Source organism: Zonotrichia leucophrys, chromosome 1 (genome assembly GCF_028769735.1).
Source record: "Zonotrichia leucophrys gambelii isolate GWCS_2022_RI chromosome 1, RI_Zleu_2.0, whole genome shotgun sequence".
Lineage (NCBI taxonomy): Eukaryota > Metazoa > Chordata > Aves > Passeriformes > Passerellidae > Zonotrichia > Zonotrichia leucophrys.
The window spans coordinates 89234031-89254410 of NC_088169.1; positions in this window are offsets into that span (position 1 = coordinate 89234031).

Below are 20380 nucleotides of genomic sequence, written 5' to 3' on the forward strand. Positions count from 1 at the left end.
TAGGCAGGTATTCATCTTTAGGGCTCATCTCTCAGGCATAGGAGATGCAGGGGGCAGGACATGGTGCCATCCTCTCACAGTTGCAAGTTCTCACACATTCATCTCCAATGAGACAGATTCTTCTTTCTACAATGTGGTAAAATGGGAATAGTCCCCTAGAAATGGCCAGCACAGAGCCAGCCTGAGGTCATCACTGAAATGTGGGGTCATGGGCAGCTGCTCCTCATAGAGCAGCAAGAGACATCCTGCTCCCAGGCAGCTGAGTTTCTACAGGAGAACAAAAAAGTCTGTAGTGTGTAGCCAGGACTACTGCTCCTGCACATTCCAGATGGTCCACTGAGAAATTTTCTAACCCGAATGATCTAAGAGCCTAAGTGCCATTTACATGTAGAATTAGACTCCTAAACAGTTTGTGCTATGCCTGCAATTAGTTCTACAGCTGTTAGGTTTCTAGTTTTGAAATCAGTATCTTTATTATGTCCCCAAAGATGGTTCTTTCCCCAAGTGTGGCTTGTTGGCTGAAGCCAAAGTGCCCAGTGGAGGGTCACTCAGTGCTGTCCTCAGAGCCTGATACAGTGCCCTGTGAAATACCTTTGCAGAGCATTTCTGGAGGCTGTTGTGACACTCAATAAACCCTTGTATCATATTCTCATAGCTCTGTTTTCAACAGTGTTCTTTCATTACAGCCAGCAGCACCTGTGATTTTCTGATTCTGAAGGCATTGAGGTCCCAGTGCACCTCTGCACTCACACTTCTATTGGGACACATCATACTTTTACTTCTGCTGTTATGGGGATTTCTCTTTCTTTAGCCGGAAATCTTTGGTTAGGATGAGCTATACAATGCAGTCTATATCATGTTGAGTTTGTTTGGATTTTTTGGGGGATGGGTCTGACAAAACCAGGTAAGGAGGTTGAGAATTTCAAGAAGCTGACAAGAGTGGTTAGTTTCACACAGAAAAAAAAAGAGAAACACTAGAAATGTAGGAATCAGGAATCAAGAAAAGGTGGGGTTTTCTTTATTTCTAGGTCTTTTCTGTAATCCTCTGAGGTGATGCAGAGAGATGTTTTCCTGTCTTTAGAATTGTTCAGCTCACACTATCCTTATTGCCGTCATCTTGTAGCAGTTAAGTGTCTCTGTCCCTCTGGGAGCCTCTCAGAATCCCCGGCCAGTCCCAAGTCCTCGACACGGCCGACAGCAGGGAGACACTCTCTGTGCCCTGAGGGGACTGAGGGCACCCGGGCTGGTCGCCTTTGCAGCAGGAGAGACACCAGAGACATCGGTAGAAGATAAAGGCCCACTCTTAGCAGGGGTTAATCCAAGGTTTTATTTAGGGGCTCTGGGGAGCTCCTGCACCTCAGGGGCCTCCTGCCGAGAGCCCCGGGAGATGTGCCAAGGTTACATTGAAAGAGACGTGGAAACCAAAAGTAGACAACATTTTACTAACCAATAAGTGCCCCTAAGGTATGGGTACTGAGGAATAGACATTTAGGACAGCGTATGGGACAAGGCTTGGGGGGCTGACCCCTGGCCTCTGACTAATCACTCGACAACCTGGACTGAAGCTTCTAGATGGAGGGGATGGGATGGTGAGTGATTGACAGAGAGCCAGGGTGGAGATTTAGGGATGCTCTCATCCAGGGAGAGGGATTGCACAGGAAGGGAGTACAATCTGGGGTAAACCATTTGGGAAAAGTACGGGGATACAAAACAAAGTTACTTCAAAGTATTACTCAAAGTATAAAAACACACTACAATAGTTAAATAGGGAAGGTTCATAAATTAAGCCCCAGTTGAAAAGTGAAGGAGCAACTCAAAGTGATGCTTCTGAGCTCAAGTCATTGACTGCCCACCTGCTTTCAGTATTTGTCCTAGCCAAGCTCCTCCTTGAGGCTGTGGAAAGGATTCCTCAGTACACGGAGGAAGTGCCACTTGTAGGACCAGGATTATAGGATCAGAGCTTGTGGGAGTGGTTTTGAGCTATTGGGACTGAATTCACTGTCTTTTCCGAAATAATGAACAGCACTGCAAATTAGGCTAATTCTGTCTCTGCTGGGAGGATATTTTAGCATCTTGCACAAGCGGTCTGATCTTTGAAGCCTGATGCAGTGTGTTCCAGCTTCTCATGACAGAGAAGACACAGGCTTGTAAGAGGATCATGGAAGGTTAGTGTGTTGGATCTTTTTTTGCCAAGAAGTGTTATTAAGAGTGGAATCTTTTCTTTCTGCCATTTAACTTGCAGAGATGGATATTAAGACATGGATTATGACCCAGGAACATCAGGCTGAGCAGAGCAAACTCCTCAGTGACAGAAGAGAGGGAGAGAATAGCTGGAGCAAGTACAGGCCAGCTTTGTGGAAGAGAAGAAAAAGGGCTGCAGGCTTTGAAGGCCAGGGGCACCTGTGTGTAACTTCTGGCTGCTTTTCTGAAGTAGGACTGTAGGAGAGGATCCTGCATATTGAGACAGTATTTCCTGACGGCAGGTCTTGGGAAGCTCTCCAAAACTGTGACAAGCCAAATCACAAGAACTCTGATGGATGAATCTCCAAGTGTTGGAAATTATGTGGTTTGTCTACACAGAGAAATTGCAGAGGCTTTAAATATGCTGGAGTTAAAGCTCTGTGATCTCCCTTGTGAATGAAGATTATATCTGTATAAAGGTGTATGGTGCCAATACAACCATTTCAGTATGTGGCGAGGGGGGGGAAGAGAGAACACACTTCCAACTGAAATAGTTGTGCATGTAGAAGAAAACAGTGGCTTGGAACTACTTGAGCAGAATATGTTTATCATACCAACTAGCTCCAAAAGGCTGCATTTTAGTCATTGGGATGAAATTTATATCCTAGACTGAGACTACATTTGAGTCTGTAATAAGCTGGTTATGTCCTTTCCACTGGCTTTCTGCCACACCTGCTAGCTCTAAGGAGCTGGAGGAGACTGTCTGAAGGAGGGATCGTTTTCTTTTTTTTTCTAGTTCCTCAGCAGACATGGCTGTGGAATTCTTTATTGGCAACAATATATATCATAACTTCAGTAATTCACATGAGAGTGGATTTCAGGTTAAAAGTTACTTAGATAGACTTAGCATTTTTGCTCAAGTCCCGTGGCTTCCCAAGCAAACACAAATGATTCTGGATTTTCTCAGATCTTCTGAGCCAAAACAACTTTTATGGGGCTAGATGGGCTGACTATATAGAGGTGTCCAGTACCTTTCTGTACATACATATGTGGACTTGGGCTTGAGCTCCACTCTAGTGGAGTATAAATTGATAGTGGAGTATGAGTATCAGCATATTCCTAGATTATGATGATTTCATATGCCTAATTCCAAATAAAATTCAGAAAACATTTTTCTAGGCAGCAGTGAAAGCAAGGGAGTTCCTCATCAGTACCTGCACCCTCTTCTAGGAGTGCAGGGCAGGATACCTTCTACAAATAGAGGTCACAGAGATGGCTGCCCTGGCAAAACAATAGTGTCCCAAAAGAGTGTCTGCCAAGGACCTGGCAGAGGAGGGGGAAAGATCAAGTGAGTAGATGGGGTAGAGCTCTCCAAATAGATAATTTAGCTGACACAGGGGCTGGTATTCTGAAAGGGAAGCTTTGGCTGCCTGACTGCCAGTTTCCCTGTCTGGTGGACAAATAGTTTCAGTGTGGCTTCACCATGATGTCTCTTTACCTTTCACAGGACCTGCAATTACGTGAACTCACTAAAAAGTCACTAAACTTTGTCTCCATTAAACCTGCAATACTCTAGCAAAGTTGTAACCAGTTTACAGTAAGGCTACTAAATGTATCCAAATCTCTTTTCTACCCTATGTGACTTAAAAACAATGTTATGTATAAGTCTGAGTGCAGATAATTGTATTCTAGTTTTATATAGAATAACAAAGACCTGTGTAGTTCAGTAACCTATATACAGGAAAAGGAATTCAGCTTAACTCTCCCACAGCAAAATGCTGTGTTTGACTGTAGCAACCCTCAGTTTCTTCCCTGTAATGAGACCAGATGTGTTCCTGTCCAGGGCTTACATATTTCTGAATAAGAGACAAAAGCTAAAGGTTGAGAGCAGCTTTCTTGTTTGCACTAGGAAAATTGAAGTCTACAACGTAAGCAGCTTATCATCTGAAATATTTATGCATTCTTCCCTATAAAAGCACCTATCTTCTCTGCAAAAGTACAGTGAAGCAAAATGCACTTCTGGCTGCTTAGAATGGCTATCAAGGGCATCTAAATTGATTATTGTGAATTTCAAATTATTTTCTTCTTTGGTTCTCTTTACTGCGTCTTTTGTCTTTAGAGAGCAGGTCAACCTTCCTGGACGGCACACAAAATCTCTCTGAATGCAATGCTTACAAACAAGGTCCATTGCAGGAAATTACTTCCAGTGTCAAATGTTTTGCATTAAAGTTGTCCACTCAGTGAACCCTTCTTACTCAAGTTTATTTTGATACTTGATGAGTTTAGGGCAACAAAAAAGCAGAAGTACACAGATCAAAATCCTTCTTCATTACTTAGGCTACTCTCAGTCAGAGTGGATACTTGATAACTGCACCCTGTGGTTGGAAAGGGAAGGAGGGTACAATAATTTAACCATTAGTCAAGGTTTCAAAGACCTGTATTCAGTTCTTAGCTATCAAGTGATCCGTCATCCATCTATGAAACACTTTCAACAGCTGTAGCCTTTTTCTGTAAGAAGTCTTATGAAAGTGAATGCATCAGCACCAAGAAAATATCTGGATATTATACAGCTGTGTCAGCCAGCAATGCAAGCAATGCATTGGACAGTGCAGCAAAGAAAATATTTTCCCATTTGCCATGTTAAGCTGTGAGTCTTAGAAATGGTGAAGTAGTGTGACTTTCCTCTTCCATTGATTTTCAGCATTTTAGCATTTTTTGTAGCCTTCTGTAGTCCTTTCAGCTTCCTTTCCAAGTCAGAAGATAACTCACATGTTCCTTCTGTACCTTGCACATCAGATACACAACATCAGGACATGTGGTGGTGAGCAGGTGTTGTGCAGATCCGTGAGGGAACAGGAAGTTTCCCGTGATTTCTCCATCTATGAGAAAACCCAGAGCACTGGTGTTATAGATATGTTTCTCACTTGAGCTATTAGGAACTTGATGAAATTGCAAACACTCTCATCTTCTCTTCCCTGAAGTTTTTCTCTAGCCTTGGCTGAAATTGCAACAAATGCTTTCTTTGCTTGGAGGGAAAATAAAAATAGAAGGCAAAAAGTGAGAAAATAAAATTATCTTTAAAATGTAGTTGGAGCTGATGCAGTAAATTCAGCTGCTCAGTTGCTGCTTTGCAGTTGTTTGTTGTTTCTGCCATCACTCACTAATGTAGTTGAAAAGCTAGCTACTGAAGTCATTGAATGCCATTTGATTTATTCTTTCCTCTGTTTTATATCCAGTATATATTTTCATAAGTTGGGCTATCATTACAGTGAAGGTGAAATTTCTGTCCTTTTTCTAGAGACTAATTGTATAAGAAAATAAAACCCCAAAATATTTATAGTATCAATTGCAGTGTATCTGAGTATACCTATAGTCTAAAAATACTGATTTTAATTAGCGACCTCTTTGGGGTGAGGCAAGAGCTCCATTTTTAGTTACAAGATATTGGAGGAGGTGGAACTCCAGGAGAGTTTCAGGGCAATAAGTAGCACGGATTTTGGTAGCACATTTCTTAGCCCAGCAGAGGAGTGAGGAGGGTTCGTGACTGTGCTGTTCAACCTCACAGCATGCTTGCACTGTACCTACAATGTGACTGAGACATCTTTAAAACCACAGTGTTCTATATTAAAGAGCCCAGTGATGGTTAAGTGATTAAAACACAGAGGAGTAAGAACTGCTAGATTGCTAGAACTGTAAGACTGCTAGAACTGCCTGCTATTATGGGGAAGCAATTATGTACTGAATACCTAAAGGCAGATATATTTGATGGAAAGAACTTGAACTAGGCTTGTAAAGAATAACTGTGAGTTAATCAGTGATATAAATCAAGCTTTTCAAACAGTTGTATTAGAGAATTCTCCTTTGAGTTCTGCTTTTGTGTTCCCATTGGCTTTTGTGTGTGTATTCCTAAAGTGAAAGGCAAGACAAAATTACTCCATCAAATTATTTGCTAGAATTATAGTCTGGCACATTCTGCTGTCTGACTAGCCCTGGTGAACAGGGTAAATATTGCTTTGAAAACTGAATTCAAGGTTACCTGATTCACAAAACCTCAATCTTAAATATGATATTAGGGAAGGCAGGGGGTGGGGGGAACTTTTATCTTACACAGTGTTATAAAATAGTAATTGCAATTGGACAGCACTTTTGTCTTGTTAGTTCTGTTGTTCTGAAACAGTAATGATAGAAGACCATTTCCTTGCCCGTATCTAGACACATGCAGATGTTACTGCAGAGTACCTCGGGAAGAAGCTACCATTTGCTGCCCGGAGTAACAGCCTGTGTGCGTGCTCTGACCTTACAATGAGTTTCAGTCATCTTGCTCCCTTTTCACTAAACCTAAGTCCATTCAAGCTTTCATTTACTGCTGCATAAGAACATATAACTGAGAAAATAGATAATATTAACTTATTCCTCTGCTTGAGCTATTCCATAGCTCTGTGCTGACTTCAGAAGAGCAATATCTGGTTCTGAGAGTAAAGGGGATCAGACTGGGGTTCACAAGCTGTGGAATTTTCAACAGGGCCTGAAGGAGAGGGGTCAGTACCCATTTGTCCGTGAAGCTCCCTTACACCCTTGTGAAAGTACCGTGTGCTGTGCTTATCTCTGCATTCCTAGTTACTAGTTCCAGATAGTTTAGGAACAGTCAAGTTATTGCTCCATACTATGATGAACATGATACACTGTTCATGTGCTATCATCTGGGACATCTGGGTCATTTAGGGACAAACAACTATCAGCAGTAGGTTAGGATATATGAAAGGCTTGTGCAAACTCTGCTGAAGCCAGTGTGAGTTTTTCCCATGACTCTGATTTGAAGCTAGATAGAAACATTTTGGCATGAAATTTATGCATACTTCTTAGGCAGTGTCCCTGTAGGAAAGTGTGGAAATAAAACATTGAAGGAGGGCTTAAGAGAGACTTGCTCAGCTGTGATCAGTGGTGCACTCAAGACTGTGCTCTCAGGCATGCAAGCTGGTCTGCTCCAACTTCACCTACTCCATTTACAGTGTATTTACCTGTTACATTAAGGAAGAATGAAATGTTTGGTGGTTTGATCTTTTAGATGCTCTTTCTGCTCCAGCTGTTGTCAAATACAATGAATTGTTACACAGCTGATGAATTTATGCTGTTGTATGACTGCATTTGTAAGGAGGAAAAGCCCAGTCTGAAATGAGCCTGGTTTCTCAATGGCAGGAGCAGTTGCAGCAGGTGCTTGCTAAGAATACCTCTGGAAGAGAGAGGAAGAGCAAGTGTGCCTGTATATATAATTTTGCACACTGACACTCTTCCCAAGGCAACTGAGGAAATAAGCCAGCTAAGGTTGAAAATAGCAGCTATTCGACAATCATTTTGTCTAATTCTACAAAGATTTAACCAGACCTGTGTGTTTGTCATGAGATTCATTTTAAGAAACAGCTGTTCAAAGAAATCCTCTTATTTTTTTGCTGCCAGTCAGTATCAGTTTGCTTCCCCAGTAGTAAACATTCACCTCCACCGTGTGTCTATGTATTCAGCCAGTGGGAATTCACACCAAGCAGTCAGCACATCTTTATTACTGAGAATTTGCACTGTGTGCAGATGTTCCTGCTGTTAACTTGAAAATCTGGCTGTATAGTGCCAGAAACATTTATGAATGTGGGATTCTCCTCCTGGGTCTGCTGCTGAAGCCTGATCATTTGACTGTAGTTAGTGGAGATCTCACAAACAATACACCAGCAGGACTGGTACAAATACTACTCTCAAAAGAAGTAGTTACTCGGGTGACCAGAAGGAGCTGCTCAGGTGTGTTTATTGTTGGTTAGAAGGTGCCTTTGAAGGTAAAATCTTCTAAGTAGTCACAGAATAGGTGCAGCAGTGATAATGATTTCTGACAATGTCTTCCAGCACTGACCATAATAAGACTCTGTGCCATGGTGTCTCTTCTTGAATTGATACCTATACATTATAATAATGTGGTTTTATGTGGATAACTCTCCACGAGGAACCAGAGAAGGATATTAATTTACACTGTACAGTCATCTAATTAAGTTGTTGAAATTAAAATTACTTTTGGTCACATTACTTTGGGCTGACTTTTAGTAATGTAAGAGCATGGTAGATGCCACTTACATGTATTAGAAGGGCTGGGAAGAGAGATGGGTATGAGATGGTAATGTTTGCAGGTTATTAGCTTGTTTAGGATAGATAAATGTGGAAAGAGTGAGAAGCTTCACAGGGATATAGCCAAATCTGGGTATGGACAGTAGGCTGTGCAAATATGTGGGTGTATCAGTGAGTATTGGGGAGCTTGAGGCACGTAGGATCTATTAATACATCTCATGTGAGTTAACTGCAGCCACAGAGCCAAGGCACTTACTACCACTGACTGTCTAATGGTGCTTCCTTAGCACCATGCTTTAGAAATAAGTTCTATCTATTATGGATTACAGGACAAATTTATAAAATTTCTCATATTTTGCCCAGATATTGGCCCCTCACAGAAAAAAATACCATGTCCTGGATGATCTTGAGTGAACTAATCTGGCACATAAGTTTTTAAAAGATAAAAGGCTTTATAGACCATTTCCATTCTTCTGAATCATTCCCATTATTAACTTCATCTCCTTATAATACTTCTTTTCAACAGGAAGCTATCAAGTGGATTCCAAGAATGTGGTCATCCTGACCCAGCTCATTCAAATTCATTTGTCTCGTGATAAGAATTATAGACAGAATACACCAGGTGTACAGAAGAAGACAAATAGTTCAGATGTCTATGTGGAACCACTGTAAGTAGATCTTTTCTCTCAAGTAATGTAATTTTATCTTTCTGTATCTAATTGCAGGTGGTTGCTGAATCTAATTATGAGATTGCTCTGCTTTCTGTCTTAGCAATGTCTCTAAAGCCTGAAGCAATGAGAGAAAAATCAAGATTATTTAAAATTATATGGAGTGATAAATTCCACTGTAGCACAGAAGGATATTTTTCTCCAGCTTTCATAGAATTCAGTAGTTTGAAACTATATTGTCTTCTTTTATGGAAAAGTTATAAAACCTCCTGTAAGGTGAGAAGATTCATGAATTGGTTTAGTAGTCAATCACCAACATGTGAGACAGAGACTGAACTAGCCAAGCATTCTCTTAGGTACATTACCCCCAAAAGCTGTTTCTGACACTTCTAAAATGTAAATGATGATGTGATGCTTCTGGTTTGGTGATAATTTACTGAATTACCTGCCACTTGCATGAGGATTTCTGTTTGCAAAAACAGACACAGCTGGTTGTTCTGCAGTGTTAAAGCATATTGGTGGCCTCCTATTCATGGTCAATGTGCCACCTGGAACACAACTTGGGAGTCTCCTTGCCAGCCACAGACCTCTGACACTTGAGCAAGAGCTGGCTCACCATTCAACCACATTCATACCTAACCCCATCTTTTAAATTATTCAGCAGGTTTGATCCCTGCACTAGAGGGCAGTCAGAGCCAGCTGCACCAGCTGGCAGACATGTTACACCAGCCCAAGGAACGGTGGGACAACTCTCAGGACCTGCTTTTTAGTCCCTCAGTCCCTTAGTGTTTGCCCTTTACCAGGGCCAGGAATGAGCAGCACAGGTTCTGCCACTTCTTTCATGAATGAGAAACTGAGGTGCAGTGGCTGAAGGCCATGATTTCACTAGGACAGGGCTTCGACAGCTGGCACTGGTTTCAGTAAACATTTAAGAGCTTGCGATTGTCTGGAAAATCTGTGTCAATAGGTTTAGCTAGTCCCTTATACGACCACTGAAGCCATCAAAGCATTTCTGTTCCCTGCAAAGCTTTGTGCTATTCACAAGTCCAATTGACCTGCTCAACATCACCTTCATAAAATGACTGCATTCACTTATTTGGAAGGTCCTGCAACATCTTAACTCCTGTTTGAATAGTAAGCAAGACAATAGCAGTATCCATTCCCTCACCTGATTTCTCCCCAAGGCAGCTGAACATGCCTGGCTTCTGGCTGTAGGCTGGCATGGGCTGTGCCCTGTGGCATGTGGCATGACAAGGACAAAGGGTTTGGTAGACTCTTTAGGAGTGTGGGCTCCCATTAGACAGAATTCACCCAATATTTGGAAAGGTCTGCCATCATGTGAGTAGGGAAGTGTGTGTGAAGAACAAAGCAGAGGTAAAACTAGAATTTGATGGAAATAGGTCTGGGATGCTGAGTATTTGATTTATTTAGGGAGAAAGGAATTTTTCTCCCTCTTAGCCAGCACTGAATCATTAATGTATTTCTGAATTTCTCTCTTGAGAAGGTGGCATTGCCTGATGCCTCAGACAAGAATCTAAACTTGGTGGTTGCTAGTGCAACCTGGCCTAGCAGATCCTGTGCTGTGTTGGAGGAAGAACTCTGGCAACCGCCTGCTTGGATATTTCTGCCCTTGTGTGCAGCCAGATTTACAGCACCACAAACATGAGGAAATGATATCCAAAAAGGAACTTCACAGAAATACCATGCTGATAAGTGAATAGCAATTTTTTGTAAAGAGCAGTTGACTTTGCAGACTGACCACAAATGGATTTTGGGTAAAAGCTGGGGTTTTTCCATCAAAAAGCTGAAAAACGGCAGAGAAACAGAGGATGTCTTAATATCTCTGGTTGAGGGCCAAGTCACCAAGCCATCTTGGTCAATCCTCCTCCTCCTTTGGTGCTCACACGCAGTGCTCAAGACTGTCTGCAGCCCCCTAGCCAAGCCTGGCTTTCCACCATCTGCACCACACAACCTTTTCTTTGTGCCTGCTGCTGCTGTTCAGGGTGCTGCCAGTTCAAATGGCAAACATGGATACAAAGCATTACCAAAAGCAAAGCCTTGTGTGGAGGGGACAGTGTGCATCTGGACCTGGTCCAAGGTGAGTAAGTTGTGTTTCTTCCAGGAACCAGGAAATATCTTCAGGGGATTTTTTTTCCCCTCCCTAATTCCTGCCTATTGTACTTATAAAGGACTGGTAATTTTTAAACAACCTCAAAGCACAAGGTGCACTCTGAGATTTTGCTTTCTCAGGTTTCATATCTGTTTACCTTACAGTAAGTCTAAATTAATAAAGGGCAATAGTAACATCTCCTTGCTTTGTTTTTTGGCTGGCATTTCCAGTCTGGTCTGGAACAGCTGAACCTAGGAAGGGATTCCCACTGTTGTCAAGGGCTCTAAATGAATATTCCAGAGCCAGTCCTAGGTTTCTTTTATTTTGCATGCCCTAGACTCCCACCAGTTTCACTGGGTGCTGACACTTTTTGCCATCAGATCCCCCAGCAGGGATCTATCTCCTGTGCTGAGGCTATAAGAGATTCGTTTCATTTCCCTGTCCTGTATGTAATCCTTTTCTGCAGCATAAAAACATAGGAAGTACAAAGCCCCACCATTCTGATTTCATAGTTTGTGCAACACCTTGGCACTCCCCTTCTGTAGGGGACTGCATGCAATGCAGGATAGTGAGGAGGAGGAGGAGAGCTAGGGCCTTGAAAAGTGCTTGTTCTGATGACTGACACTTGGTAGCTCTTGGAAATGACCAAAATAATTTTAAAATAAACCTAAATCCAAATCCTTCTTTAAAACATCAAGGTCCTTTCCTTTTTCTCCTTCCCCTTTCCCTTTCATCCTTTTTTTTTCACTTGTCTCCTTCTCCTTTTTATGTCTCCTCTCCTATGAGCACCAAGATTTCTTTTAACCTTCCTCTCAGTTGAGACCTCTCTCAATTTTTCAGAAATCTCTGGCCTCAAATGGGAGCTGATATGACAAAACCCCATGAGAGAGGTCTATTCTTACAGTATTTCTGGCCTATTTTTGTTGTGAGGAGAGATGGGTGTCCTCTGAAGCTCAGAATGGTGTCTAGGTTTTCAGATGTTTTCCCTGACCACTGTGGCACTTGTCCATCACTTGTCCAGAGCACATACTCTGTGTAAATTACCTATCTGCCTAAGGGAAAAAGGAGTCACCACAGGGGTGAACTGCTGTCAGTTTGGAGAGTGAAAGGGTAGGAAATGTCACTCTGCCTTCTCTTTTGAAGGGAAAACGGTGGGACAGTATATCATAAAATGACCACTTGAAAGGTAGAAAAGGACAAAAGGACTGAACTCAGTCACATTTCAGGTCAGCTGCGTGCCAGGGTTTTTTTCATCCAAGGTATGAAAGCTGTTTCAAGCTTTTTTCTTCATGGCAGTAATAGTAGACAAGGTTTATGAATAGGAAACTGGAAGACAGAGACATAAAAAGGACAATTGCTTCATAACACAAAGGTGGGGCTATTCCCAAGGAGAAAATGGTGGCCCATAAAGCTGGACGTAGACTACTTTTGGATGAGGCAGCAGGGTAAGCAGTAGCACAATTCCATCAGCCTGGTGCTTGCTCTGGTGCTGACAAGGGACTTGGCTACTTGTGCCTTTTTCTGGAGCTTTGTTAGCCAGTTTAAAACCAGCCTGTTTTTGTCAGTGCAGGCTGAGGTCGAAGATGTGATTTGGGTTGTGAAAGAAATGGCAGACCAGAAACTGCAACACACCCTGGCACTCCATGTCTTCTCTTTTTCCTGTATTATCCAGTACTGTCTCACCTTTGTCTGTCACCTTGCACCAAAAATAACATCATATCAGACTGATTCCTGGCATATCATTTTGGGAGCACAGACATGCTGGACTCTGTCAATGAAGTTTATATACCACGAAAAGAATTCTTAAAAAGAAATAGACAGTTCTACAGTTCTCTAAAACTCTTCATTGACCTGCATTAAGCCTTCCACATAAACCTCCTTAAAAGCTCTGCAAGTCAAATCCTACTTCCTCAATGCTTTTTCCCATAGAATTTGGTGGGACTCAGATGGCATGGTTAATTTGGAAGGCAAATACCACAGAGATGATGCCCAAGGATAGAAGTCCATTATATTGCCATCATGGTGCAGAATATATCCAGGCAAGGGCAGAAGAGATGGCAGAACAACAAGCCCTATTGTGTTTCACTGTACTAAGAACCAATTCCATGGCAGCAATGATGTTGATTTAGTGGTAATTTTACATAACAGTTTACCAGACTAGCACTGCAATTCCAAACAAAGCCCTAAACCTTTAATAATAATGCCTGGGTTTAAAGGAAGATGTATTACACCTGGTTTTGCCTCTTTTGATTTCCTTTTCCTTTGGAAAAATGCCCAACAAAAAGCATGTGTTTTACTTGTACACAGTAGTACATAAAATGAGAAAACTTTCGAAATTTTTCTCCTCTTGTTTTAGAAGTGGATTCAAGCCTATAAATAGATGCATTCTTTACAGCATTAGCAGTTTGTTTCAGTTTTAATCAGCCACATGATGCTATCCCAATATAATTTAAACTGTAATCATCTTTTGTCCAGAAGCCCATATATTAGCATTGCTAATAAGAACTTACTAAGGTGGCACTCAGGGGGGTTTTATCCCCTGAATGCTGCCAAGTAGTTAAGTAATAATATAGTCAGAGATTTGAAAGGCTGCAGTTGAAGTACTCTCCCTAGTTATAAAATGACTCTTCTGGGAACTAACCATCCAGTTAGTACAATTACTTATTTCCAGTAACAGCAGGTCAAACCCGGTTCAAAGGTAAAATACCTGGTGAAATGTAATGGCATAGTTTACAGGGAAGTTCCTCTCTGAGAACAAGTATGATCACCTTGAAGCAAGTACATTAAAAATCCTTGAAGATTTGTACTGTACACGGTGTTGCTAGAAATGCTGCTTTATTCAAATTCTAATATTAAATTTAAGCAAAAAATTAATAGGTTTTTTTCTTCATGAATGGGTTGTGGCAATGTGTAGGGCAAACCCAGCTGACGCTGAACTCTAAAATGCCTGATTTAGCAGAGCTCAGGTGAAATCCAGGAAGAATATTGCTGTGCATGGCAATCTGGAAGCGTGCACATAAGCAAATGTTCTGGTACCATGGACATTTTAGATCTGAAATATATGTGCAGCCTTTCGATCAAAGGGTTCCTAAGTGTTTTATTATGCTGATCTATCTAATAATATTGAGCGAACTCCAAAGTACCAGTATCTGGTAAACATTCACTTACCCACCTCTGATATGGAGCAATTGCAGGGCTTAATCACAGTTACACTCTAACAGCATGCAACAAACTAATTTCAGTTTTGTGGCAGGAAGACTGGAAGCTCTTACTCACACATGAAATGACAGGAGAAAGTCTTGCAGCTGATACCCTTGCCATAGTTTCATGTGTACGTACCTCAGTCTTTCCAAAGGAGCAGAGGAGATGGAATGTGAGCTTAGGGGCAAGATCCTGAGTCCTGCTTGGGTATGGGGATTGCCCTGGGAGTTCTCATGGAGGGGAAGGTGGGGAGGGTGCGCAAGCACTGGCCCAGTACAAAGAAACTAGTAGCAACTGAGATCTCCTTGAGGGTACCTAGAGCATATGAAGGGGGAGGAAATGGGGACACAGACCTTCAGTGGTGGGTAGGTGGGTGGCTTTGGGAAAGGGGTGAAGGAGTGTGAGTGTTTGCAAGGCCTCTTCACCCGTGTTGTGTGGTGTTGCACAGGTGTCTGTGCAGGCAACAGTGGGGACTTCAGCACCTCTGCTGTGAGTCCCAGCTATTCTGAAATATCTGGCACTGAGTGTGTACAAAATGCATGTTGTTGTCAAGGCTTGGAAGCGGTGTTGGTGGCTCCAAGTGGAGATGGCCCAGAAATGGCACTTCTGGGTTAACCACTAGTGGCCAAATTAAACACAAGGTGCTGCAGCAACTGGGTGTAGGCTTGTCACAGAAGGTGATTGAGAGTACCAGGAAGGGCGGCAGTTCAGTAAAGGACAGGGCAGGGTGATCTTAAGACAGACAAATGGCAGGAAACTAGAGGAGGAAGAGAAGGAAACACTCATCCCATATTCCTTGAAATCTCTCACTGGCTCCTCATTCATCAGGCTTAATGGTATTGCCACACTTTTCTGGCATTTGAATTGGGAAAGGTTCAAATGTTGTTCAAATGCTGAATACGGCAAATCAGCCAGAATCACCATTTTCTTCTGCCAGTGGGACAGAGAAGAATCACAATTTTGCCTATTGCAGGGGAAAAGGGAGTTAAGTTGTTGGAGCTGGGGTATAATAGCACTTTTTCTAGGTATGCATGGGGTTTAGTTGTTGGTTTTTTTCCTCCATACCAGGCTTTTCCAGCTCTGAATTATTTTAGTTAGAGCATGTTACTATTTTAATCTTCATCAGTCCTAACCATTGACCTAGTATGTCTTCTGAAATAAAATGCATTATTTGATATGGGATAATTTGTGTCAGTTTAAAAAAATAAATTGCATGCTCACCAAACAAAGAGAGCCCTTAAGGACCAGGTCTCAGGCTCTGTATTTGCAAATGAGTGCTGACTCAGGTAATTGAGTTTTTGGCAAGATTTTGAGCACCCCACAATGTCACAGTGAGGCACAAAATATATTTAAGCATCTATTTGCAAAGACCATGCATGTGCTCACCCCATTTGTTTACAGAATTATCCTAAATAAAAGGTCAAAACATCATTGTAGTTTAGCTACAAGATTCTGAAAATAAAGAACAAGCAGCATGATTTCCTTCTCAAATTCAGTGTATTATGTGTTAATTTAAAACTTTCCACTCCTGTGGAGATCAAGAAGTCAACCTAGCTAGAGGCAAATAGTGAAGATAAAGACTTTGAATTGTTCTGACCCTGCAAAGAGAAAATCCCAAGCACACAAATCAACTCTTCTATCAGTAAAATAAATCAGGTCCTTAACATTTTCACAGCCATATCTGAGTCATGGGGTTTTAATAACACCACCAATAATGCCATTGCCAATTATTTAATTATTCAAGGAAGAACATCCCCAGCCTAGGCTTTTGACCAACTCTCTTCTTGCCATTGCTGGAGGATTGCTTTGATAAAAGATGGCCTTACGGTGGCAGAACCCTGTGGAAGTCTGTGGGAGTTTGCTTTCACTGTGACTTGTAGGAAATGGTGAAAAGCTAAGTCTGATGGTGAGTGCTGTCAGGCAAATGGCCAAATCCAAGAAGGAATGCAGGCACCTAAACACTCACTGACAGGCTGTGACTTACATTTCTTCAGGTGGCCTGCTCCTGTATCTTCTTTTTTCTTTCAGGATTAACATATCAAAGTGCAAAAGCTTGTTTATTTTCACAAAGAATAAAGAATGTGTGTGTTTTCAAGAGACATGGGCAAGCTGGTCAGCAGTGCAGCAAGGAGAGTCTTGGGAGGGATGATTAAAAATCCACGGGTAAATTTAGATTACTTGACATGCAGATGGGCTGTGTTGAATGCACAGTGCCTTGGCTGTACTGTGTCGCTGGGCAGAGGGTGGCAGTGAGTCTGGGCACAGGCAGTGATGCCTCACAGCCTGCTGATGCTACTGGTGAAGCAGGGGTATCCAAGGATTCAGTCCCAGAGCAAATGGGGGCAGTGCTCTGGTGGCCCTGAGTGTCTTGTGCAAGCATCCTAGCTGCCCCAGGTTTCTTAAAGAAAAGCAGGGCATGGAGAGCTGTATCTGCCAGGTATTTTGCATCTTTGCAGAAGTCCTCAGAGGCTACTAAACCTTGCAATCGTGGGGCCAAGAAAATACAATGTGACTGAAAAACTTCTCCTACACAGATCTAGGAATGCATCAGGTCTAAGCATGGGCAGTCTACTGAAATGCAGATATATTGCTTTGGTTTAGGAGCTGATAAGCCAAACTTTCATCAGTATCCACCACATATACAGATTTCCCTGAGAATTCCATGGTTTTCCCAGCCTGTGCCTTTTCAAGGTGGCATCACTGTCTTATTAGAGTCACTGCAGTTTATTGCTGGGGACACTCACACCATGCAAGTAAAATCCTGGCACAACACCTTCTTTCCAGTGTTGTTGTTTCTCTACTCTATGTGGAAGGTCTTCCAGACCAACACACAGGTACAGAAAAACATTATGCAGGAAATGAATGCTTCCCTGGGCAGGCACAGAGCAAAGAGGATTTGTTCCACCCCTGTCAGATACCTAGAAGGTTAATCTTGGTATCCTGGGACCAGCTCTTCCCTGGCTGCCACCTTTCATGATCCACAGAGGACTTTGCATTGCTTTGATGCACAATCTCCAGGGCTGGGTTCATCAACCCTCAGAGCTCACAGAAGCACAGCCCACACCACAGTCAGCAATTTTGTCTCCTGACTTGACACAGACCTTCACTTCATTTGCAGCTGCCCTGAACTTGCAGCTAGGTAGGATGAACAGAAGTTTTGCTGAAGTAAGATTAACAAGTTCAATCCTTTATAAACATCCAACTTCCAGAAGTGGATGTGGTCTAAGGAGACACATAAATTTTTTTTTACTTTGTGAGAAGGTAAAATGTTGCTTAATTCATTGCAGCAGGTTAGGATTTCTATTAGAACAAGTGGCTTGAAGAGTATTACAAGCTTTTTGGAGAGAGTGAGACAGAAAATAAATACACAGAACCATCACATATGTATTTAGCTACTGAAAAAAATTAAACATTTTAAGTGCAATACAAATAGCAGTGACAAATTATCCATCTCTTTTGTTCTTAGGGAAAAGTATAATAAAATTGCAAGCCTTGATCAATGGTAGATGAGTCATTTAATGACAAATGACTCGTCATGTAGTGCCGAGTCCAAACCTTTTAATTCAAGTACATTTTAATCTCCTGTCCTGTTTAATTATCCAATAATGGCAACTTGGATGGAGAATGATAGACAGTGCATACAAAGTATCTTAAACTCCAAATTTTATTTGTAAGCTATCAGTGAAGAGGATGCTAAATAGGCTAGATACTGACCTCTCCTGAGTGCTATTGCACTTACTTAACCCAGATGAGGAGCATGCCTGAAAAGTTAAAAGGAGTTCTCCAGAACTTAAATGAAACAGAGAAGTCATCGCACTTTGAAAGGCAGAAAGAAAAATACATGACAGCTTGCATTATGACCTAGAAACTCAGTCACTGAATTTTTATAACCTTTCTGCTAAAACCAGGAACATATAGCCCTGCCATGCACCAGAAACTGTAACATCCTGTCAGTTTCTATGGAAAATGCGACTATTCTCTCAAGTTACTGTAGGCCTTTGTTTTGTTTTGCCTTTTATCTACCTTGTTTCTCCTAGTCTTCAGCCTTATGTGTTTGCTAAAGCTATTCAAGAATGTAATGCCAAACAATGCCCTATTTTTATTTGAGAAGGCAGCCTCTCAAATGTACTCATCTTAGGCAGCAATAGCTACCTTCACCCACAGTTAGGGTTGCACAATCATTTCCATTTCAAGAGTTCTTTTTTTGTTGTTGTTTTTTTCCCCCTGAAGTTGCTTGTAACTTCAGTAGACTTAATCATTCAGACTGAAATTTTCCATGCTGGGCATGTACCTCAGGCCTCTTTTCCCTAGTTTAAAAAATACCAGCTTCACTATCATCCATTTCTGAGAACAAGATGATGCAAAACGTGTGCACTTCCCACATCAGAAATCTTACTATAAATTGAAGCATTCTGGTGCATTCATTCCTTTGCCTTGTTTGGAGGTCAGTGCAAAGCTGCTCTGCTTCTTATAAGAACCTTTGTCATTACCATGGTATTTCTGGAAATTTGAAAAAGTGCAGGACTGAAACACTTCAGCTCTCCCTAGTTAGAAGGAACCTAGAGTTTGCGAACCAAATTCTGCAAAAAATGTGCCATCCTTTCATGTGGAAACCAGCACAGCCTGAAGTGTCACAGCAGTGACACAGCACCTGCCTGGCCTCAGGCAAAGAGGACAGGCACTAGAGAGAAGGTCAGCCACAGGCAGAGGATTTTCCTCTCCAGCTCCATTAGTAAAACTGTGTTTATTGTTCATGTTCAGCGCATCATTTACTCTATTTTTCTCTTAGAGAAAGTCAGTGGTCTTTTTCACCAGGAGTGAAAAGTTTCTCTGTAATCTCAGGTGGGAAAGGGCTGATGAGGAGTTGATGTTCCTGCTATATCAGATAATCCTTGTGAGGACTAAGGTGAAATTTTGATGCTGCCCCTGTTTAGTTTCCTTTTAATACCTCAAAAGCATTGTGAAATGTACTTCACACACCACCATTAACACTGCATCCCTTCAGAAGCCAGATCTGCCATTGCAACCATATTCAACTACCATTTATGGCATGACAATGGCGTGGAGAGTATAGAGAAACAATTCAGAAATTATGTTGTCACTGTGACCAGCTGGAAAGCCACATCCACCTCCGGACTCCACTAATTAAACTGTCTCCCCTGGGACTTATGACTTTTCCTTATTAAGCTTCAAAGTATTATCATTTTCTTTATGTCAAGCTTCTTCCTCTCATCCCCTCTCCCTCTGGCCTATGTTAATGAAAATATTACTACACAGTGAATAAAGAGCATAGATGTGGCGAAAAGCAAGCATTATGGCAAGATATTAAACCTCTCATAAAGTGTCAAAAAAGAAAAGGCAAAAATGCATTTTTTTAGATGCATAGGCTCTTTTAGTTACATTTTTCTTCTTCTGACAGAAGAGGTAGGAGCAGGTCTCTGATTCTGCCACAAGCCTGGAGCAGCTGGGGACAGGCCTACTGCAAGCCTGGAGAGCACAGCACTGCCTGGGGCAGCAGAGTGCTGGGGCTCACTGCCACAGGGCTGCTTGGGCAGCACAAAAACTCAGGGGACTGCTGGAGTTTTGCTGCTGCAGAAAGGGCTGGATTCCTTCCCTGGCACCTCGTGAATGAGGACAGGGTCTCAGCACGTCTGGCTCCCATTCTCCTGTTTCTTCCTCCCATCCTTCTGAACTGACACCTGCCTCCTCTCTCAGAACAGCGATGGTAACTTTTCCTGTGCAGCTCAGTTAATTTGTTCAGTAAGGCAAGATGGCATTACTGCTGAATAAATAACAGCATAAGATCCTTGGAAAAACTTCACTTATTTAAAAGTATTTCAGAGTGTTTCCTCCTAGAACTCTGAGTTCTAGGAACAAACTGGGAATGACTGAGGATTTGCCATCAATCAGTTATGTGGTCATATCAACCTCAAGCCGCCTCATACAATCACACATCCCCTTCAATTTGCTACCAAACACACTTATGTGAAAAGTTCTGACAAATGCAGACACAAGTGATGTCAAAAAATAGTAAACATATAACCTTTTCATAAGTATATCAACAAAACCAGTGAGACAGTATTTCATATTTGCTGGTCAGGTTTGCTCTTGGGATAAA